We start from the raw sequence: 24,988 nt of genomic DNA, 5'->3' as shown, positions 1-24,988 counted from the left end.
ATTCATTTGGTATTACATAAAACCTCCCATGCATACATTCTACATTCTTCATGGTTTCAAATCAAATATACATACAAATACATTTAAGATTTCACATTAAGCTGGAATTCGATAGTTGAGATGACAAAAGAACAGTGAACAGAGTATCGGCGTCCATGCTGAAACTTTCGTCCCATTGTTGAGGAGTTGAGAATTGAGTAGATTTTGTTGGCATTATATTTGATGGCTGGAACGGTATAACAATGTAAAGGTTGTTAATAAATGAAGAGTAATAACTCAATTATTATTAAAGTGGTTATGTCATCAAATTCATACCAAATTTTGTGATTCTCTTGTTTTTCTTGTTGATTTTCTTTTCTTGAGTTCTTCTCTAGTCCACATTTCCTTCTCTTACCAGACTTTGTTGTATTCTTAGTTTTGATTCTTTTCGCTTGAACATGGGCACCCTCGGCAGAACATGATACAATTGGTGGAGTTTGCGTATTTATATCCTCTTGTAGTTTTTTATCCACAAACTTACACTAGCTAAGCATATTTTCTTTCACATGCCTATACATGTCATCTCTTTCTGCTGCCTTTGTAAATAAATGCTTGGACAAGCCACACAAATCTCTGTATCTTATGTTTTCAAGCTCAGTCGGATCAATATTACTATTGTCCACAAGTGCATCAGTTCCAAATAATCCATCTTTAGAATGTGAGCACACAAAATCCTGCCAAATTCAAATTTACAGCAACGACACTCGATATTATCATCATTCTTATGAACTGTAACTGTATGAGAGTATCTCCTAGTGTGGGGGGTTACCTTATATTTTTTGTGTATGTCGACATCCTCTAACATTTCTACACCACAATCATGCGACATAAGCCATTGATGTTCAAAGCACTTAAATACCTCTGGAGTGTAAACATTGTATGCATCCTTTAAGATCAAAACTGGATAGTTCAGACTTGGTTGGCTGGTAATTGATTTGAAATCAACATTCAACACATCATATCTTCTTTCGTAGATTAGTCTTTCAAAGTGTTTGAAAAATTCTTAAAACTTGTGTTTGTAGGAGCAATACCTTTTCAACACACTGTTCATGCTCTCACTTCTCTGTGTTGTCGTCATATCAACACAAAACATAAGTCGTCCATACAATAATGCCCACTTTCGCCTAATGTAAAACATACGTTTCAACCAGTCGTTGTTTTCAAGCCCGTAGTTTATCAACATTTGATTCCAAGCTTCAAGAAACTCTATCTCTTCTTCAAAATCATATATACATGAAGAAAAATCCTTCAAAATTCATTGAAATTATGAAACACAGAGCTTAGATGTATGGCTGCATTTTGAAATATGTGACAAATACATAGACGATGATTTGTTTCGGGCCATGTAGACACTAAGGCCTTAGCCATGGCCGCGTCTTGATCTGTAAGAATGATTTTAGGTTTTTTTTCCCACGCATAGCTTTGGTGAAATTCTCAAACAACCATTCAAAATTCATGACAGTTTCATCGTATAATAGAGCTGCACCAAAAATAATAGATTGTTTATGATGATTCACACCTACAAAAAGCGCAACTGGACGACCTTCCTTATTCTTCTTGTAGGTCATGTCAAAACTAACAACATCTCCGACGTATGAATAATCAGATCGCATGTTCAAATCACACAAAAAAATATTCGTTATCAAATCGTCCACATCAAGTTGAAAAGCATTATAAAAACCGGGATCATTCGATTGTTTTTCTGCAAATACTCTAATACACCCCTGTGTCCTCAAAATTACAGTCTCTAGTTCTTTTCGTTCGCAAGTAATGTTTATAATCTTTAGGAAGAAAACCAAGATTTTCCCTTCCGCCAATTTGTTTTTACATTAGAGTATGGGATGCCTTTGGAGGAATTCCCACATGAGTGGTAATCTCGATATGTAAGCCTACAACTGTAGAAATATTCCTATGACATCTATACAAGTGAGTTTTCTTTGGACTTACAAAAGGATGACAATGCTCACTAATAAAATTTACCACTTCAAACTTTCCATTTTCTTCCCTTTTTATCCTCAATTTCACTTCACAACCGAACCTCGTCAAAGAACAGCTACGTTTCACATCCCATTTCTGTTTTACCCATTCACCCTGTACACTACAACAAAAAACTCTATCTTGTATTTTACCATCTTTGTCAACATGTTATGAACTGCGCCTTATACAAAATCCTATTAGTTTAGCGTATGCTAAATAAAATTCGTAGCCATCTTCTTCACTCTCAAATTCCAGACCTAAATGTGGATTCAAGTTGTCTACGATGTCCTTCAAAGGTTGGCCGTTTTCATCGAAATTCAATTGACGACGACAACTGGCTTATTCACTGGTAAATTATAGAACACGGAGAAAATAAATATTGGTCTCAACAAAACATAAAGATGTTTGTAAAATTAATAAAATATAAGTGAAGAGCGCTTCACTTCACTAGTATTCACAACAATCCTATAAGTGAAGAGCGCTTCACTTAACTAGTATTCACAGCAATTCTATAAGTGAAGAGCGCTTCACTTCACTAGTATTCACATCAATCATATAAGTGAAGATCACTTCACTTCACTAGTATTCACAACAATCCCATAAGTGAAGAGCGCTTCACTTTACTAGTATTCACAACAATCCTATAAGTGAAGATCGCTTCACTTTACTAGTATTCACAACAATCCTATAAGTTAAGAGCGCTTCACTTCACTAGTATTCACAACAATCCTATAAGTGAAGAGCGCTTCACTTAACTAATATTCACAGCAATCCTAAAAGTGAAGACCGCTTCACTTCACTAGTATTCAAAACAATCCTATAAGTGAAGAGCGCTTCACTTCACTAGTATTCACAACAATCCTATAATTGAAGAGCGCTTCACTTCACTAGTATTCACAGCAATCCTATAAGTGAAGAGCGCTTCACTTCACTAGTATTCACAACAATCCTATAAGTGAAGATCGCTTCACTTCACTAGTATTCACAACAATCCTATAAGTGAAGAGCGCTTCACTTCAACATGAACGAAAACATCTTATAGTATTATATTAGAGAGAGAAACACAAAAATATACCTTAAATCATGATTATCATTCTCGTTCATGTGCATTCCTTCCTAATAATTAACAAGAACATAACATTTCAAGTCAAGTATTCAAAAAACAAACAAAACGTTATGAAAAAAACTTGAGAAGAAGATGACAATGGTGTCACTCCCAACTTTTAATTTAGGAAAATGGATTTATTATAATGAAGTATAACTCCAACGAAGAAAAGGTCGACTACCATGAAGTATAACTCCGACAAAGAGAATGTCGACTACTTCGTAGACAGCAGAGAGAGAAAATTGTACAAAGCTAGCCGACATGACTGCATGGCAGCATTAAATGAAAATAGGTGTTAGGTGGGGTGAGGTGACTTGATAAAAATAATTTTTGTTTTTAATAATTAAATGAATAACATTATTATATATTAATATTAATCAATCAAGCGCTTGATCAAATAGCGAAGATTGCTACACAATATTTGACAATTGAAAAACATGTATAAAATCACATTTAATTGAGATTTGTAAATACTTATGGCACACTTATTACATAGATTTCTATGTATTTAATACAAATTTATACTTTACTTTAAGTAATACATGAAATATCCATGTTAAAAGATTTCATTTTTGTTAATTTTCATATTAAAAACTCTTGTTCATATATTAAATGAATACTGTTTAAAAAACTACAATACTAAGAACCAAAAAGCGAAATCTGAAATCACAAATATAGAAATTTAATTCAATTAGGAATGGAAATATTCAGTAATAATGACACAATTCTATGTAAACTAAGGCTACAAATCACAAGCAACAATAGATTCAAGCAAGCTTGTGTGAGGAACACCATATTCATCCAAATATGCTAACAAAGGATCCACTGCCTCAAATATCCAAATGACTTCATTAACATCGTGCCTCGTCTCATCGTATACTACTATAGTCTTGTCGTCCTCGGGCTCAACAAATGGCTTCTCCATTTCTTTAGTCGTACCTCCTCCAACAATTACAAACCCTATCATATCATATTTGTAAGCCTTGATGAATTCACCTGCAAAAATAAAGGTATAACTGTCGAACAGTTTCGACAGCTGAAATAAAATACGAATTATTTTAAGTTATAATGGAGAATTAAGTTATAGAGGAGGAATCAGACAAAACTTACATTGTTCAAATACCGCATTCTGCCAGCTCTTGGACCGCCCACAGCCCCATGATTATCTTGCTGCACCTCGTACGGTTCCTCATTAACGTAATATTTTGATCTCATTGATGATTTTATCCCTCTACAAAAGCAATTGATATTTAGTTTTATATATGTGAAAATGAATATTGGTTAAGAGTTAAGACTAACAAAGTCTCATAATCAATTGTAAGGACCCGTATCCCGTTCAATATTGCTTTCAATACTTTGATAGTTCGACCACATCCACCATTAGCATCGGTGAAAACTATGACGTGGGTTACATCGTCTCGCCACCTCATTGTCACCGTGGCACCACAGGTGTTTGCGTATTGAACCATCAAGTTCTGTGAAAGAACAATAATATTATCTGAGACAAACATGATGAAAACTTACACAATGTGATCAAAATGGATATAGGTCAAGAATAGTACTATATCTTCACTTGTTAATTGATTTGGGCATAAAATCCAGTCTTTGCCAAAAGTGTTTTGGACGATTGCGTTGTTGGTTGCCTGTACATGAAAAAAACAGTCTTTATTAATAAATACTAGGGTTTCGTGGAAATAATATACAAAATCCTAACCCTATGTATGTTTTCCTAAATACGATAGATTTTCATTAAACGTGACATTTTCGGAGTAGGGTTTCCTAAATATGAACGAGATAACGACCTCCCATAACATAATCTAGGGTTTAGTGGTTTCATAATCCTATATATGAAAAGTTTACTATTTTGGTGTACGTACCATTATCGAGACGTGAAGATCTTGCTTCTGGTCTGGTTGACGGGGAGCCGGATGCGAATTGCCGTGAAAGGAGGCAGCAACTTGAAGAGAGAGAGAGATGAATCAGGCGTAAATGTTTATAAAATAATCATATTAGAGTTTATATATATTAAAGATGTTAATCGAAGTGAAGTATTCATCGCTAATAAACTCTTGAAGCGAAGTATGCTTTATTGAAAAGCGTCTCTCCATGGAACCTGGGCGAAGAAGTCTTCTCTCGAAAAATGTCTATTCATTCCATTTTACATGGCACTGGTCTGGGCGAAGAAGTCTTCTCTCGAAAATCGTCTATTCATTCCATTTTACATGGCACCTGGTCTAGGCGAATAAGTTTTCCTCGAAAAGCGTCTATTCATTCCATTTTACATGGCACCTGGTCTAAGCGAAGAAGTCTTGTCTCGAAAAGCATCTATTCATTCCATTTTACATGGCAATCGGTCTGGGCAAAGAAGTATTCTCTTGAAAAGCGTCTATTCATTCCATTTTACATGGCACCTGGTCTGGGCGAAGAAGTCTTCTCTCGAAAAGCGTCAATTCATTCCATTTTACCTTGGACATGGGCGAAGGAGTCTTCGCTCGAATCGTTACATGGCGCCCGGGCGCAGTATTCTTCACTAGATTCTCTAGACATATAACATAATTTAAGCGAAGAATTCATCGCTCCAAAGCGTCTCCTCGTAAATAAAATTTTAAAATTTCTTTAAATATAAAAATAAGTAATTGAAGCGAGGTATTCATCGTTGAGTGTTATTTTTAATAAATTAATTTAATATTTAATATAGAAGTATTATATTTTTGTTAATTTGGGTATTTACATACATGAGTAAATGTATTTACATGATAGGTAAACGGTCTTTTCATGTGTGGGTTGGGGGTTTTACATGAATGTCAGGGTTATTAAAATAATTGAAGCGAAGAATTCTTCGCTCCAAAGCGTCTCCTCGTAAATAAAATTTTAAAATTTTTTTAAATATAAAAATAAGCAATTGAAGCGAATAATTCATCGCTCCAAAGCGTCTCCTCGTAAATAAAATTTTAAATTTTTTTTTAAATATAAAAATAAGTAATTGAAACGAAGAATTTATCGCTCCAAAGAGTCTCCTCGTAAATAAAATTTTAAATATAAAAATAAGTATTGAAATGAAGAATTCATCGCTCCAAAGCGTTTCCTCGTAAATAAAAATTTTAAAAAATTTTAAATATAAAAATATGTAATTGAAGCGAAAAATTATTCGATCGAAAGCGTCTCCTCGCAAATAAAATTTACATAAAACATTTTTAGATTAAAAATAAGTAATTGAAGCGAAGTATTCTTCGCTGAATGTTATTTTTAATAATTTTATTTAATATTTAATATAGAAATATTATATTTTTATTAATTTTGGTATTTACATACATGAGTAAGTGTATTTACATGATAAGTAAACGGTTTTTTCATGGGTGGGTTGGGCTTTTACATTAACGTTATGGTACGTCAGTATTAAAATAATTGAAGCGAATAATTTTTCGCTCCAAAGCGTCTCCTCGTAAATAAAAATATAAAAAAAATTTAACTAGAAAAATACATAATTGAAGCGAAGAATTCATCGCTCCAAAGCGTCTCCTCGTAAATAAAATTTACATAATTTTTTTTTAAATTAAAAATAAGTAATTGAAGCGAAGTATTCTTCGCTGAATGTTATTTTTAATAAATTTTTTTAATATTCAATATAGAAATATTATATTTTGTTAATTTTGATATTTACATACATGAGTAAGTGTATTTACATGATTGGTAAACGATCATTTTATGTGTGGGTTGGGGTTTTAGATTAATGTCAGGGTATTAAAAACATGACTCCTGGACGGGGTAAGATTCGCTCCTTTCGCTTCTCTCCATTCCTTCTCACATGGCGCCTGGAGAGAAGTTAGCTTCGACAACATATCTCGATTCCTTTTGACTTGGAAGTTGGGGGAAGGGAGATTCGCTCTGTACGTTAACTAGACATTCTGTTAACGACGTTTGGGGTGAACCCAGAATGAAACCCGGGTTTCGGATTCTCCCTCCCCCTCTTCAACCAACTTGATTTATTAATATAATAATCAAGCTGCAATCTGATTGGTCTGCAACAGGGGAACACGGCAATCAGTAACAAAAGATTCGGGCTGATTGTGGTTTGATATCATGTTAGTAGTAATTTCATGTATACTTGATATTTACTATTTTTTAACTCGTTTTCAGATATTTCTTAAGAAATTTTGTTTGCCATTTCACAACTGCTATAACAACTTGTGTTTGGGTTCGGAATTTAACCTAATATTTTAAAATATTTATTCAATTCCCTCCTCAACGCTTTAAAAAATAACCTACACAAATAATAATAATAATAAATATTATTATTATAAAGTTTAGATTATCAACATCAACGTGATATTTATCTAATTAAATTAAACATATTTTATTAAATTTTAACACTAATATAATATATTTCTATTTTTTTTGAAAAAATATATAAATTAATATTATACAATTATTTGTGTTAGACTATTTTCCATCTTGAATATTTTTTTTGTTAAGGGTAAACTTTCTCTGATCTGCGATCCACTTATCTGATGACTTTTATTTAGTAAATCGGGAAATCATAAAGTCAAGATCTGGCAGTTTTTATGTATTTAATCTCTAAGAGACAATTGGTACAAGGCAGTCCAACAAGTCTTCGGTTTAAGACAACCTACTCTTTAGGGTAATTTATTTATTAAAATAGTATTATATTTAGTTAAAAATTATTATTTTTTTAAACATAAAATGTTCTAATATAGTGATTTAATACAAACATTTTAAAAATTTATTTAGTTATGAGTTTAAATCTTATAAAAAATAATTATTTTATTAACTTTTTAAACTAAACATAGAAAAAAAAATACATATTTTATTTATGTAGGATTAACCAAAACTCGGTACAGATTATACTTAGATGGCGAGAGAGTGGTGGTGGTGAGGGTAACTCAATCGAATCATGATCAAAGTCAACTTCCAAAATTTGAGCTATCTCTTTAATCATCCATTGACGCAGGTATGGTCTATTGATCGGTCAATCACATTTTGCCTATTTCTTCGTCTAGTGTTTTATTTATTGTTGACATAGATATATCTTTCATCTTCTGGTAGGGTCGGGAATACATCAATGATGAACCAGTAAGTATCACGTGGAGCCGTACATTCCGATGATGATTTCTTGACTAAAGAAATTTAGTTTTAAGACAGAGCGTTCACTTTGCATGTGAACTTCCTTTACACCCTATGAGCTAAACTTTATTATTCACATATTAGTTATACATTGTGCATCATCAGTTCGGGTAAAGTTTCCTCTAGTCAGATTTAAATTGAATTATTTATTAGTATGTATTGTCAGCACTATATTCTTTTCTTCAAGATCCTTAAGTGATACAATAAGAGAATGTGTTCAGTGGCCTAGTGAGTGTTAATTTTTTTTCACAAAAGGATAATGAGGTTAAATTTTATGCCATTTTTTTAAGGTTTAACAGCTAGATGGAAAATGAACTAAATGTTTATGTTCAATATGGTCTTATATGATTGAAATGCAATGGCTAGACATTATAATTACTATTCATTTTTCATCTTTTTAAAGTTGAACATGGAAATGTCAGTCAACAACTTAGAGCTCGAGTTAAACCATTATTAATAAATAATTAGGGGTGTTCAACCGGTCGATTAACCAGTTAAACGATTTCGGTTAAGTTTAATTTTATCTCTTATTTTACAAATCAATTAAATGACCAATATTGGTATCGGTTTTACCAGTTCTGATTCTACTGGTTCAAGTAGGTTTCAGTCGGTCCGGTACAACCGTGAACCGATAATTCAATTTTTTTTAATTAAATATTAAATATATTAAATATTTGTTTTAGAAATTCTTGTTTAAGTAGTCTAATATATATAGGGGTGGGGAAAATTACCTATATTAAAGGTATATCGAAAATATCGTACCGTAATATATCGAAAATATTGACTTTTAAGATATACCGGAAAAAAGGTAAGTTAAGATACTGATACCGTAATTATTGGTACGGTAAAGGTATGAGATTTTTAAAATTTTGGTATATCGAGATATACCGTAATACCGACATAGTATTTAAAAGTTAATATATATATATATATAAATAATACTTATAAAGAAATAATTAAATAGATTTGAAATTAATTTATTTATAAAAATATAATTTTTGAATAATATCAAAATATAATTATATTGAAATATTATTCAATATATGCAATCTCTACCTTACCGATGGGATTGATTTTTTTAAAAATTAATATAATTTTTAGGTATGAAAGGTACCGATACTACCGAAAATAAGGTATACCGAAATTAAGGTAAGGTAAATGTATGAATTTTTTGTATACCGAAATTAAGGTATATCGAAACAAGGTATACCGAAATCAAGGTAAGGTAAAGGTATGTATTTTTTGTATACCGAAATTTTAGGTAAGATATAAGGTATGGATAAAATATTAAGGTATACCGTATCGACCCACCCCTAAATATATGTTTTTTTTCTATGTTATAATACATTATATTATCGTTATAATATAATATATTATAATAATATTTTATAGATATATTTAGAATTATTTTATTATTGTAACAATATAATATATTTTGAAAGTCTTCATTCTTAAACTAATATCTATATTAATAAAATAATTTTTAAAAATAATTTATACAAATTAAAATTAAAATTAAAAATTAAAAATAATTAATATATTATTAAATATTATTTATAATATATCTAATATTTACAAAAATTACTAATATAAATATATAATTAAATTATTACTGTTTTACCGATTAAACGGTTAGAAAAATAGTTCAAACAAAACCTAATTGTTTAACTGATAAATCTAGTTAACCAATAAAACGGTAAAATGAAATTGGTAATAAATTTATATCGGTTCGTTATAGATTTATATTTGTTTATAATATTTTATTATTTAGGTGTTGATTTAAGTGAATTAATGTTTGTTAGATAAATTAGATCGGTTCACAGAACTTAACACAAATAAACCTTCCATGCAGGAACAAAGAACCGGACCAGTCAAAGTACCCAACCGGTTTGAGAAAACCAACCGGTCAAACAAATGAACCGGTTAAGAAGATTAACCGGTCAAGTTATTAAACCGACCAGGAAGATGACCGCACAAAGAAAGATAGGATCGGCCAAAACTAAAAGCTGGAAACACCAGACAGCCGATCAGCTAGAAGGTAAAGGAATAACCGGAAACCGTCCGGTTAAACCAATCACACCGGAAGCCATCCGGTGAAAAGTCAAATGACCGACCAGCACAAGAAGATACTTCGGGTATCTGTTGAGAATGATACCAAAGGAACAGACTGGACATTTCCATATTCATACAAGTCTGAGGAAAGTCTGCAGGCTGCAGAAGACAGTCCTACAAGATCTTTCTACTTCAGGATAAATCAGAAAGGAAATCTTACAAGTACAGACAACTGTCTAACCAACAGTCACCATATTGAGTAAAAGACAAACCTGGCAGGTTTGTCTTACACACTAGAAGAACAGACTGCCAAGTCTGTAAAGTTGACCGTCAGGTCTGAATCACTGAACCTCTGCTCAACCAATCAAATTCAAGGAAGTGAAATATGACCGTTGGCATATTTCACCTATAAAAGGAGCAGCTGAAGAAGAGTAAATGTGAGACACAAGAGATTTTACGGGGATACAGTGAACAATTAATTTACAAGTGATAAGAGTGTGTTCTCTCTCTAGAAAAGGCTTAAGTGCTAAAGTTGAAGTGTGTATTTACAATTTCGGTGTAAATTGTACGGGTGTTATCGAGCAGGAAATAAGTCTCGATCAGATTATATTTGTATTCCTTAGTGAATATCCTTCTCGCGGTTTCGAGAGGAAGGGGTGACGTAGGAGTTTTATCTCCGAACATCCATAAAAACCTGTCTTGTTATTTACTTTCTGCTGGTTCTACATTCTAACCGACCTGTACTAACCTACCTACATCGCTCTAACCGACTCTACACCACCTAAATCGAATCACCAAGTTACAAAAACCGACCCATCAATTTCCAAACCTGTCCTATTCAAAACCGGTTCTGCCTATCTTGTGAGTGTGTTGCTTCAACCTGAAACAAACCTCTTCCGCGCTTGAACCTGGTTCAAGGGTTTGTGACAGTTTGTGTAGTATTGAAACCCCAGTGTTAATCTCTAACAGGATTAATCACCACCCTTTGAGTGAAACGCGCTAACCGGCCCAACCCCGGTCCTCCAGCCGCGACCTAGATCCTAACAATGTTCTAGAATTTTTTTTAATTATGTATATATTATCAAATTTAATAATATTTATTCATTTAATTCTATTTATAGGAATTTAATTATATATATATATATATATATATTAGTTTCAGTTGTTCAAATAATTAAGTGAAGCATGACCCTCCTTTTATCTCAAAATTAGTTTGAATATATGTATATTTTCAGTTTCTGTTTATTAACCAATACATATAGACAATAGTTAATAGTTATTGGCTTGAATTTTCTCAGCTCCCCATGGAACCCATCTTCAACTCAAGAGTGGATATATGTAGAAGTCGGGGCCTAAAATATTTTTTTATATAAATGACAATAACGAATATTGTTAGATTTATTTGAACTAAATCATAATAATTTGTGATAAATTAAAATTGGGATTAGCGGAAGCGTACCTATACTCATCTTCTATTTCTTTATAACTTAAAGATTCTTTAATCTTCTCTTCCTCTAGAAATGAGACGGATCTGTTGATGGGGATGCAAAGAGGAATTGATCATACCTCAAACGGGGACTATACCGTTACAAAATAACCATAATGTTAGTTATTTTTGTTTGAACATTTCTAATGTAGCCACTTCAGAAAATTAGAAAGTTCACTTAAGTATTCTCAATTTATATTAATGACAAATACACCCATAAGCCTATAAACTTGATTTCACATTAGATTAAATTATTTTGACTTAATTAAAAGATGCCATTTGTACAATTATTTATTATAATAGTGACCTATAAATTTCAACAATCTCCCATTGGATCACGTATTACAAAAATAAAATGTAACAATCATAATGCGCCTGAAATTTGTGTTATCTCATTCATATGTTTTATAAATAATCTTATCAATTAATTATATCAATATAAGACCAAAGAGCTCATCGATGTATTTAATGTAACAACAAAGATCACATAAATCAATAAAATTAACTGACAAATCATATCATGAATGTGAGGAATGAAAATTCCATGCACTGTGAGATTTTCATGTCAATTTTCAATTAGTCCAACTTAAGTGAGATCAAACTTTTAACAATATTATACAAAATATCTTTAAACATTATCATAACTGAAAAACATAAGTATATACACAAATACTTTAAAGACATAGAACAATAATGTAATATAAGATCCCACTTAAAATAAAGATCCTCAAATACTAAAATACCCATGTCTTTAAGTCTTAATTGGGTTTGGAAGTAGTAGTTTAGTCTTTTTGACTTTTGATGTACTTCTATAAATATAGACATTGTAACTTAGTGTTACTTGGACCATTATTCTATGAAAATCTAATGGAATGGATGACTCCCCGAGAATTTAGGTATTGTTCATCGAACCTCATCATATCATGTGTTCTCTATTATTCTTTACCACTTTAATCTTTATATCTTCTTTTATCATGTGTTTAAATTAAATTTTTTCTCCATAAGTGGTATCAGAGCATGTTTTTAGAATATTTCACCTAATTTATTTGTGAAGATATGACGAAAACCCTAACCATTATTAAACAAGTTGTTGCAAATTTGTGCTTTTGTTGAAGATTTTTAGTTGTTTGAGAAAAAAACGATATTGATCATAGAATAATTGTGATCGATTTTTAAAAAAAAATATTTATTGATCGACTAGTTTAAAAGTTTTGGAACGCTCTTTAAAAAAATTATTTTGAAAACGTGAGGGGAATTAATTTAAATGTTTGAAAATTTTAAGTTTTTAAAAAATGAGGCTTTATAGAAAACTCCATATCTTACCTTCCTGTCGAATTTGGGAGATATTAAGAGTTTTTTAATTGTAAGTATGTAATAGGCCTTTTTTAAAAAACTTTTTTCAATATTAATTAATCCTCACGACTAGATAGTTGCCACATAATTTCAAAAATTAGGAAATTAAGAGATGTGAGTTTGGCGTTTGGTTACGTGTGGGAAAGGGTTTTTTATACGCTATGTCCCACAACGCCCCTAAGGTCTCTACTAGTTAATTTTGGCCTTTTTTAAAAAAAAATTCTTATTTTAAACTAATTTAGGATCACATAAATCACAAACTTACATAAAATAATAAAACCAACAAAAATAAATCACACAAAACCCCAAAAATATAAAAAATAAAGAAAAAGAACCGTGGTTAGCCTCCACGATCTTATACCTGATTTTTAGCCGAGGTAAAAATCCAGCTCGGTAAAAAATTGTACTATATGTCGGTCCTCAGGTGCTGCCAACGTCAGTCCTATGATCAGCAATAGTGGTCCTCAGCCTTTGGGTGTAGAAATCTTCGATTGCAAAGTGTTGAAAACGTCGGTCTTTAGTTTCCAAGCGCAACAAACATCAGTCTTCAGTCTTCAAGTTTGGAAAACTTCGGTCTTTGGTCTCCTGTAGAAAATAGTAGCGGTCCTCGATCATCAGGTGCAGAAAAACATCGGTCCTCAGTATCCGGATGCAGCAATCCTCGGTCCAAAGTCTGCAGAAGCTCCCCCTTCCGGTTCAAAATGAGCAGTAAGTCCTTTTTGGGTACAAATTGCAACACCAAAAGGCTAATAAAGGAAATAACATATAATAAAATCCTAAGAAAGTCTTAAAAGAACTGGATGCAAGAAAAATGATAGGTTTTCTCGGTTAGAAAAAGGTTTGGGTCTAATTTTAGGGTCCTGAGCGGAAGAGAACTAGCATAGGCACTGAGCTAGGCTAGTTTCCTCGGTCTTTATGTGCACAGAAGCATTCAGAAGCGCTGAAAGTGTCAGGAAAGCTTCAGATTTTTCATGTAGGGAGACTCCTCGGTTGACGTGGCACCCGAGTACGCTTCAGAGTGTAGTTTTAAAAGTCGGATGCTCTTCTGATGCACTTTAAGGCTAATTTTTCCGGTCCTAAAGCAGTAGACCTGCTATTCTACCGATTTTTCGTTCTAATCCTAATCTATAAAAATATTTGGTGATCCAAATGGATCACAAGTTTCATAAAAAGTTTCTAGAAAATTTTGAAACATGCATCCTAATTCTAATGTAAACAAACAATAAATTAAACGAAAACAATTTTTTTTTATATATTTTTGAGTTTTTTCTTTTTTAAACCTAACTATATTATTAATAATATAAAATTAAATCCTAGATCTAACATTCCACAAACAATAAAATAAATAAAAAAAATAGATTATTCTTTTTTTTAAAAGAGTAAAAAAAGTTTCTGCACCTTTTTTATATTTGCCGTTCTTTTTGTTATATTTTTTAGTTTAACTATGTTACATATTTCCACACAGAAAAATAAAATCCTAAACTTCTATAAAAATAGTGAACTTAAAAAGAAATCATGCATGGAATTTGTATGTAAAGATAAGAAATAAAATTCAAATTTAAATTCTAATACCAGGTGTGTAGAGGGGCTCACAATGGGGCTACTCCTTTGCCTTTAGAATTAAAATAGAAATCTCCTAAGCAAAATATGTGACAAAACCCAATAATAGTTTGTGTTTACTTAGGGATTCGATTGTGGAGAAAGTTTGGAAGCCTAGGGGCACGTGAGATTGAAAAAGTTGGATCCTTTGCTAGGGTGTTAAGAGAGGTATTTATAGGCAAAGCTATAAAACCCTAGCGCCTAAAGACCCATTTAACACACTTGACATAGAAAGAGAAAACCATTTTACACATTTACAAATGTTTAAAAACAATGGAGAAATCTCCACTTGACATGTCATTAAATGTCAAGTTTTTATCCAATATGATTTAAGCTTTAATTAATAATGATGCAACACTTGGTCATTAAAAAAACATTACCATGCCTTCACGCTTCTCTTCAACACACAGTTAAATCTTTAATGGCTTTTTCAATTCCTCCCATTTTTTAGCAACCTCTTTTTTCTTTTTTGACCTAAGGCGCTTCTTTTTACTCACGGTTGTGTAGACACCGTTATCTTTTTTTTGTTTTGCACCTTATCCCCTTAACACACCCCTTCATCATACAAAAAAGTTTTGTTAAAAAACAAATAAGCAATTTTATTTTTATTTATTTCTACCTCTAAGGAAAAAAATTAATTAAAAAAAGATAATACTAACTAAATAATCTAATAAACAACTAATGTAACAAATTAAGAAAAGTAATCTAATTAATGAAAATAAAATACAAAAAATATACCTAACGACTTTATAAAAAAATGTTAAAATATATTTTGTAAAACCTTTTTTTATATAAACACACAAGGTAATTAATGAAACTAAATCTTGAATATTCTAAGTATAATAACTTTGCGGAGTCAAAGAACGCCCAGACCGCTTCATCGTAGCATATAAAAGGTCCTTCCAAGAACTTTCTGAGGTCGGAGTGCTCAATAGATCCGAACATTGTCCTCATCTCCGATGTTCCAGATTTGTAGATGGAGTCGAAGTTTACCTACATAATGTTGTTGAAGAATATATTAACCTTAGCCATATCGATAGTTTTAGAAGAACGGAAGAAGATGAAGAGTATATTCTAGAGAGAAGTCAGAGCAAGAGAAAGATTTTAGGTTTTGCAGGGGATCGTGAACCCAAAATTTTAGCATGAACTGCGTTTAAATAAGGACATGATAGGCTGTTTTCAAAAACTGAAATAAGAGGATATAACTGAAATAAGAGGATATTGAATCGTCATTTTACTGGCGCGTGTACCCACACGCTATTAAAAGAGGAAAAATGACGCCATTTTGAAAAACTAACGTGCATTCTCAAGGAAATTCATTATTATTAATTATATTACTCAAATTGTGTTATAACGGTTATAAAAGTAAATGACATTTAATAACATAATCACTTAATAACACATAATTCTATTAAAGGAGATTTAAGAAATAACCGGTCCATGGATAGCGGAAATTTAGCAACAAAATTATTTCCCTATCCTTATTTGACAACATTAGAGGAATTAAAAGAAAAACAACCTAAATCTAGTGACTTGGAGATCCTAGATGCAATTCTTTCTTAGCCTTTTCTGTTTCTATCCTAGTGATGTAGGCATGAACTTTGTCTTTATTTAAAATCTGGGTGGATTGTGATCGATACCGGGTCCGATATAAGCATTGATACAGAAGAAGAAGATGCCAAGTTGACTGACGTTACCGATCATCATTTTTGGAGAGGATATCATTCTATTCAAATTTTAGAAGATTACCTTAGACTAGTTAATTGAATTCTTATGGTTATGGCCACCATCATTTCAAAGATATTCTTGGAATAAATGTGTGTGGAGTCTTTTTCCAGAATAGACTTAGCAATGATATAGTTGAGGATTTGGAATTCGGTTTTTAGAGAGGATTTAACCCCATGGGTTTTAACATGAATAGAAGAGTTTGAGAAAAGGAGTGACATTTCGAGAATAATGTCATTTAGAGAAGGAGGAAATTCGGAGAACCCTTCCGTAGGAAGATCGAAGGAATGAGAAAGGTCTTCTTCAAAGAAGGAGAATTCTTTTTCTTTTATTTCTGACATAATGATTGAATCATCAATTACTCTTGAATTTTCAAAGAATTTGAAAACTGTATCGTTGAGGATTATAGTTGAACCTTCGAGAAACTTTCTCAAGCTTGAGTTTTCTAGAGATTTGAACATGGAAGAGATTTCTTCATCTTCGATGGATAAGACAAAATCAAAATCGATGATCAAGGTGTTACGAGCAAAAGCAGAATCCATTTTATGATTTTTTTGAAAATAGAGAAATATTTTTGTTTGTAAGGAAGAGTTCTAGATCGGAAAAGGAAGATAAAACTTAGGATTACTTAAAGGAGTTATGAGACATTTCAGATGTGTTGGTTACTCTTAATAAAAAAGCATAAATAAATAGGAGGAGATTATTTAAAGTTTATCCTAAAGTCTATTGGGCAAAGGAAATTGACCGTTACAAGTATGTTAGTCATTCTTTTGAACGTTGAGAGACACAAGTCTTCACGTTTTTGAGGTATGACTGTTTAATTTCTGAGAGGGAATATATTCAGACAAATAATGACAGAACTGGACATGTGTCCCATTTTTATTCGAAGATGAAACCACCAAACTTTTCATGTAAATGACCAAAGAAACTGTCCGCAACTCTTGTATATAAGGGATCGGTTATTTAAGTTTGAAGAAAAAACATCTTCCGCTTAAAACAAAAATTTAATCGAGCGGTATTTGTTCAATCTTATAAATAACCGATCGAGTTAATGTCTAGTTTGCTTAAGTTATTCGATTTATCTACAGTTATTTCGGTAGAGTGATCTGCTCAGTTTCAAAAGAAGAAAACCGTCCAGTTTTATTTGTATGAATGATTCATCAATGTATTTACCCTCTTAATTTACGCAAACATGCATTTTATAAAATAATGTAATGAAAATATGTTTGAGAAGTGAAAACTTCTCCCTAAATTCATGCATATTATTTTTGTAAAACAATTTCAACATTAGTAGTTTTGAGAAGAAATGGCTTATCCCTCAATGCATGCCAGGTTTTTATGAAACACATATGCAATAGAAGAATTTTGAAAAAGAGGGAGGTTCTCCCTAAGTGCATACCACATTTTAGAAAAGTTTAGTTGATGTCTTCAAGACCCAAAATATTTCTAAATTAAGAAAACTTAGTCTCTTGGAGTGGCTTGGTGAAGATTTCAGCCACTTGTTGATCGGTTGAGACATATTCCAGCTGGATATTCTTCTGTGCCACGTGATCTTGGATGAAGTGGTGCCTGATATCTATATGCTTGATTCTTGAGTGCAATACCATATTGTAGGTTATGTCAATGGCGTTGGTGTTGTCACAGAAGATTGAGGATTCCTCAGCCTGGATACCGAAGTCTTTTAATTGTTTTTGGATCCACAAAATCTGAGCACAACAACTTCCAATGGAAAGATACTATGTTTCATCCGTTAATGTTATAATGGAGGTTTGCTTTTTTTCTATAGCGGGAGACAAGACGGTCACCAAGGAATTGACATGTTCCGCCGGTGCTCTTTCTGTCCACCTTATAACCTGCATCAGAGTAGCTTATCAAATTGAAACTGGAATCCTTCGGATACCACAATCCCACATTTTGAGTGCCCTTTATATATTTCAAAATTCTCTTAGAAGCTATATAATGTTATTGTTTAGGATTAGCCTGAAATCTCGTACAAACCCTACCAATAAAGAGAATGTATGACCTACTTGTTGTTAGATAGAGCAAAGAACCAATAATCCCACGATATGCAGTGATGTCAATACTTTGACCATCTTCATCCTTATCAAGCTTGATCAAGGAACTCATAGGTGTTAAGTAAGCAGAGCAACTCTCCATGCCGAACTTCTTTAACAACTCCTTTATGTATTTAGCTTGGTTTATGAAGGTGCCTCCTTCAATTTTTCGGACTTGAAGGACTAAGAAAAAGCTTAGCTCCCCCATCATACTCATTTCAAATTTATCTGTCATTATCTTAGAGAACCTCTCACATAGTTTGAGGTTAGTTGACCCCAAAATAATATCATCAACATATATTTGAACAAGTAAGATATGAGTCTTTTTCAAACTTAAACATGGTTTTGTCAACAAATCCTATAGTGAAATCACGATCAAATAGAAACTTAGTAAGAGTATCATACCATGCTATAGGAGCTTGTTTAAGACCATAAAGTGCTTTATCCAATCTAAAAATATGACTTATCAAGGCAAGGTTTTTAAAACTGGAAGGTTGCTCAACATAGACTTCCTCATTTATTATTCCGTTATGAAAGGGACTCATAACGTCCATTTGAAAAACTTTGAAATTTTGAAAGCAGCAAATACTAAAAAGATTCTAATGGCCTCAAGTCTAGGAACAGGAGAAAATGACTCCTCGAATTCAATGCCTTCCTCCTGTCTGTATCCTTGGGCCAATAGTCTATCATTGTTCCTCGTGACTAAACCATTTTCATTTAATTTGTTTCAAAAGATCCACCTGGTTCCAATGATAGATTGATTAACTGGTCTTGGAACCAGATGCCATACTTTGTTTCTTTCGAATTGATTTAGTTACTCTTGCATTGCAAGGATCCAATCTATATCCTACAGTGCTTCATCAACCTTCTTAGGTTCAATCTGTGAGATGAACGCAAAGTTTGAAAATTCATCTAATGATTGATTTCTAGTCCTAATAGGAGTAGAGGAGTCACCTATAATTATCTCAAGAGGATGATTTCTGTTTCATTTGAGGTTTGGTCCCGAAATGCTTTCTAACCGACCGATTATTTGATCGAGATTTAATAAACCGGTTGGTTGATTAGGATCTAATCGACCGGTTTGCTCAAAGTTATCTAGGCTTTTAGTAGCCTATTGAGTTGCGGTCTGATCTTGTTGAGTTTCAACATTCTCAACTGATTAGTTAGAAACAATGTTTCAGATTACTATGTCTTCATCTTCTCTATCAAATTAGAGATTGACGTCCTCCATTCTGTTAGACAAATCAATGGATATAGAAGTGTTACTTTTGATAGATTCATCAAACACAACATGGGATGATTCTTCAACAGTTAGAGTTTTATTATTATACACTCTATAAGCTTTACTGACTTTAGAATATCCTAACATAATACCAACATCAGATTTGGCATCAAAAGCGTTCAGATGATTCTTGCCATTATTATGAATGTAATACTTACAACCAAAGATCCTAAAATATTGGATATTAGGGACTTTGCCATGGTAAATCTCATAAGGCGTTTTGTTAAATCTTTTATTAATCATTGATCGATTTTGATTATGACATGCTGTATTGATAGCCTCTGCCCAAAACTTTTCAGCTACACCGGAGTCAGCTATCATGGATCCGGCCGCTTCCTTAAGGGTTCTATTTCTCCTTTCAGCTAAGCCATTTTGTTGAGGAGTTCTGGAACTAGACAACTCATGTTTAATATTAGATTCCTCAAGATAACATGAAAGAGTCCTATTAGTAAACTCAGTACGCCTATCACTTCTAATTTTATTAACATGTATTGACTTCTAATTTTGCACTCTTTTAAACATGTTAATCAAATTAGGAGTAGCTTCATCTTTAGAAACTAAGAAAATAACCCAGTTAAACCTAGAATAATCATCAATAATTACTAATGTATATTCCATGCCTCCTAAACTAGTTACTTTAATTGAACTAAATAGATCCATATGCAGAAGTTCTAATCATCTTTCAGATTGAATTTTACCCTTACCTTTAAAAGTTGACTTGATTTGTTTGCCCATCTGGCAAGCAGAACAAACTTTATCTTTAGAAAACTTCAAGTTAGGCATGCCTTCAACTAGCTCTTTAGAACATATAGAGTTAATAGTCTTAATGTTTAAGTGATTTAGTCTCTTGTGCTAAAGCTAGTTTTGATCATTCTTAGCTATCATTCAAATAGGATTAGATGACTTGTTTTTCTAGTTAACCTTATAAACGTTGCCTATCCTGTGCCCTGTCAGTAGGGTACTTCCCTATTGATCCTTGACTAAACATGATTGCTTATAAAATTCAATAATATATCATATATGACACATTTGACTTATACTAAGCAGGTTAAAGCACAAAATTTCAACAAGTAGCACGTTGTTTATGGCGAGGTTACTATGGAAAATCTTATTCTTGTCCACGGTCTTACTCTTGGAGTTGTCACCGAATGTAATTTTAGATCCAGATTCCTTCACAATATTGGTTCAAAGCTTGTTATTTCCGGTCATGTGCCTTGAGCATCCACTATCCAAATACCATTCTGAATCCTCCGGAAATTGACCTGTTTAGCTTAAAAAATAAAACTATTTACACCTTTTGGTACTCAGATTTAATTGGGTCCACGGTTGATCAGTCCTTTGGGGATCCATATTTTTGTTATTTTGATGAACCTTCTAGTGTTAGTCTTAATGAATCTGCCTACATTAGTATTGACATCTCTCTGTCTGCCTTCAAATAAGTCATAATGTTTTGAAGATGAGTTTTGATGGTACATTCTTGACCGTTTGTCATGTTCATGTCTAGTCGACCGACTAACTTTCCTTCTCTCAAGACTAAGCCACCGTGACTTGTCGGTTGGCTCCACATATTTTAGTTCCTTTTTAGTTACCGACTCATCTGCATCGTGACTTGCTTGAGTGTCAGTTGAAGTGTCCTTGACGAAACTTATGGAAGGAAGTTTGCCTTTCTTGAGTTTCAACTTTGTGCATGACTTGTCTGGATTGATGTTGTCATAGCCTAGTCCAAATTTGCAGTTGGTAGGTCTCTGATGACTCATAATCTAGTTGACCGTATCCCTAGACTTAGTTCATACTGCAATCACGTAGTTGGTTCTTTTGTTTTCCTTGCTCAGAAGTTGAAATGTCTCCTTGAGCTTCTCGTTCTTAGAGGATTGTTCATTTATTTCCCGGATTGTGTTGTCTGGTTGAGTTGAGGCGAGGACGGAGAGTTTCTTGTACTTAATGACCATGTCATTAAGTGAAGTAAATAGGTCGTCTCAAGTGAACTGTTTAAAGGTAAAGTCAAATACCTCTTCATCGTTGGCCATGAAACACTTGACTTCTTCATTGTTACTATCTGAATCACTTTGAGCCCATTTACTTTTGCTTTCCTCTACCAACATTGCTTTCTGATCCTTATTATGTTTGGATGATTGATAGTCCTCCTTGGGTTTCTGATCAGCTGAATTCTTGTCATCTCTCTTTGGCTTCCGACATTCAAACTTGTAGTGATTAAAGTATCACAGTTAAAACAAGTTAAAACAATGAATGTTGCCCTTATAATCATTTGAGTTATTATTGTTGTGGTGGTAGGATGAGTTGGATTTATTCATGAATCTGTCAAACTTCTTGACAAGTAAGGCCATTGCATCTTCGCTGAACTACTCGACTGAGTTGATAGGTTCAGGGACTGCCGGCTCTACAAATGACACCAACGCCCTAGTTACATTTGAGGATGATGACCTAGGGCGCTTCTTTGTACTCACGGTTGTGTAGACACCGTTATCTTTTTTGTTTTGCAACGTTATCCCCTTAACACACCCCTTCATCTTACAAAAAAAATAATTTTATTTTTAATTATTCTTATTTCTAAGGAACGCTTTTAATTAAGAAAAGAAAATGCTAACTAACTAATCTAATCACAACTAATCTAACAAATTAAGAAAACTAATCTAATTAATGAAAACAAAATACAAAAATTAATGATAGGGGAGCGAAAGTTTTACAACGAATGTGTAGCGAAGTTGATGTGGAAGGGTGACTACGCATAATGACTAAACATAATTATGTATCTCTTCTATTCATTAATAATTTCTCCCTCTTCTCTTTGTTAATAATTTATTTTTTATCTCTTCAATCTTAATTAATAATTATTTATATTATTAATTTGTAAATATATGTTTATTTATTTTATTATTTAAGTTATTTATTTTAAAAAAAATTAGAATAATATTAGGGACAATAAATAAATAAAAAAATAAATATATTTTTGAATATATATTATATTTGATAAATATATATTTAAGTGAATAATAAAATAAATATAATTTTTTTTTTAATTTTTAAAATTAATTATTTCTCTCCAATATTAGTATATATATATATATATATATAAATATTTGCGTTAATAATTTATTTATTTATTTGTTTTTAAAATGAGTTATAATAGAGAAAATAAAAATATGTCAAGAAATAATATAATTCAAACTATCAACTATTAATATTCAACATAAATATATAAAAACATTTTATTATAAGAGTTAACCCAAATATGATAATATAAAAAGAAATAATATATAACATTTTGAGTTAATTGATTGAATTTATAATATATTTTATAAGAAAATAAAATATGGAAAAAAAATTAAAAAGAAAATAGAGAAATAATTAATTTTAAAAAATTAAAAAATATATATATTTCATTTTTTATTCTCTTACATATATATTTATCAAATATAATATATATTTGAAAATATATATATATTTTTTATTTTTTTATTTGATTTATTATTGTCCTAATTAATATTTGAAATAAATTATTAATAAAGATAAGAGAGATAAATTATTAATGAATAGGAGAGAGATAAATAAACGTTTGAAATTATACTTAGTCATTATGCCTAGTCGCCCTTCACATCACTTTGCTACACATTCGCTGCAAAACTTTGGCTCCCTTAATTAAATAAAACCTTTAATATTCTAAATATAATAACTTCCGTGTTGTAACATAGACAAATTATCTCTTTTAGCCTAGTGACAATAAAAGATAGATATCACGAACGACAACATGTACGACACGGTAACTCTAATAGCTATTTGGTTCTTTCATCTGCAAAACTTAGTTGGAAGGTTAGGTTTCTAGTTTACCCTATTTTATAATATCTATAGTTTCTGGTATATCCTGTTCTATAATTTCTCTTTTTTGTTGTTGTTTTATGTTCTTCATTAAATGGGAAGAAAGAAAAATAATATGGATAAGTCAAAGTATTTGTGATGGAAGGTGTAAGGGAGACAACTGAAAATGAAATTGATAGGATTACTGAAGAGATTATCCATGAAAAATAGGAATACAACAAAAGTCAAGAACCAATTACTAATAAGAATTCTGAAGAAAATTTAGTAGGAAAACAAGGGAAGAAATAAGGAATTTGGAAATTTGGTTACAATGAAAGAGCAAATCTCTTTGGACTGAAAAATCAAATCACAAAGCTCCTGATACACACAAAGAAAGGAAAGATTGTGCTTAACAAAGAAAAAATGCAGCAAACAACCGTCCAATTGAATGTACACTATCTTATAGACTGAAATTTGTTAGGATTTGTATCTCCCAAATCCGACCTGCTTGAAAACAATCTGTAAAAACACAAGAAAGAAGAACACAAGAACACACAGATTTATAGTGGTTCACTCAAATTGAGCTACATCCACTTCAGCCACCACCAGATTTACTATGAAGAAGAAGAAGGAATACATAGTTTTTGCCTCCCACTTTATCTCTCTAGAATTCTGTCTAACCATGTAAACCCTTAATAATCACATATTTATAGGGTAAACATTCAGGTAATAAATTTAAATAACTTTGGTCAGGCCCAAGCCCAAAACCAAAAAAAGAAAACTCAATAAACTCTAATTAACAATGTAGAATTTATTATAAGTGTAGGCTCCATAACTCAACAATCTCACACTTGGAGACTAGCTTCATCATCTCTCGATCGGTAGTGGCTTTCCATTTGGTGTCTTAACGAAGAAGACCAACTGAAGTTGCACACAACTTCAGTTTCTCATTTGTCACAACTTTCGTCAACATATCAACTGGATTCTTACTCCCGGGAATCTTCTCAAGAGCTAATACTCCATCTTCTAAAGCTGACCGGATGAAATGATAACGAACCTGTATATGTTTTGTCCTTCCATGATAAATAGGATTCTTTGCCAAATGAATGGCACTCTGACTGTCGCATCGCAACACACTTCCCTTGTAGTCTTGACCCAATTCTCGCAAAAAGGGTTGTAACCACATCATCTCCTTAGCAGCTTCTGTCACAGCAACATACTCTACTTCACAACTAGAAAGAGCAACAATCTTCTGCAATTTTGATACCCAACTGATTGCAGTACCTCCCACAGTATAAATGTACCCTGTTGTGCTCTTCCTACTATCAACATCACTACCATTGTCAGCATCAACATATCCT

This window comes from Impatiens glandulifera, chromosome 8 (assembly GCF_907164915.1).
Source record: "Impatiens glandulifera chromosome 8, dImpGla2.1, whole genome shotgun sequence".
Lineage (NCBI taxonomy): Eukaryota > Viridiplantae > Streptophyta > Magnoliopsida > Ericales > Balsaminaceae > Impatiens > Impatiens glandulifera.
Note: the sequence above shows the minus strand (reverse complement) of the source record.